Below are 864 nucleotides of genomic sequence, written 5' to 3'. Positions count from 1 at the left end.
GCCCTAAGCAACCACTGATCTGCTTTCTATCATTTTGCCTTTCCTGGATATTTCATATAAATGAAATACTATGCAGTCTTTTGCTTCTGACTTCTTGCACTCCTTTTAAAGTTTTTGAGGTTCATCCATGTTATAGCATGTACTAGTGGTTCCTTTTTGTTGCTGAGAAATATCCCAGTGTATGGATGAAATGTTTTGTTTATTCAATACCAGTTGATGGATATTTGAGTTTCCAGTTTGGGGGTATTTTGAATAATGCTGCTATGAATGTTTGTGTGTCTTTGTATGTACATGTGTTTTTACTTCTTGTGGGTAGGTTCCTACTGGTAGAATTGCTAGGTTGTGTGGAAAGTTTATGTTTAACTTAAGAAATGGCCAAACTGTTTTTCAGAGTGGCTGTAGCATTTTACATTCCTACTAGCAATATATGATGATTTGTTTCCCTATATCCTTCTCAACACTTGTCTGTCTCTTTCATTATAGCCATCCTAATGGGAGTGAGGAGGTTTTAATTTGCATTTCTCTAATGGTCTTGAGCACCTTTTCATGTGCTTATGAGCCATTCATATATCTTAATTTGGAAAAACATTTATTCAAATCTTTTGCCCACTTTTAATTGGGTTGTTTGTCTCTTTAGTGCTGATTTGTAGGAGTTCCTTATATACAATTGACTCTTACAACACAGGTTTGAACTGCGTGGGTCTACTTACATGTGGATTTTTCCAGTAAATACATAGTGCTACCCACCAGGCTCCCCCGTCCCTGGGATTCTCCAGGCAAGAACACTGGAGTGGGCTGCCATTGCCTTCTCCAATGCATGGAAGTGGAAAGTGAAAGTGAAGTCGCTCAGTCGTGTCCGACTCT

The sequence above is a fragment of the Bison bison genome, unplaced genomic scaffold (assembly GCF_000754665.1).
Source record: "Bison bison bison isolate TAMUID 2011002044 unplaced genomic scaffold, Bison_UMD1.0 scf7180017864180, whole genome shotgun sequence".
Lineage (NCBI taxonomy): Eukaryota > Metazoa > Chordata > Mammalia > Artiodactyla > Bovidae > Bison > Bison bison.
This window is presented reverse-complemented; position numbering follows the sequence as displayed.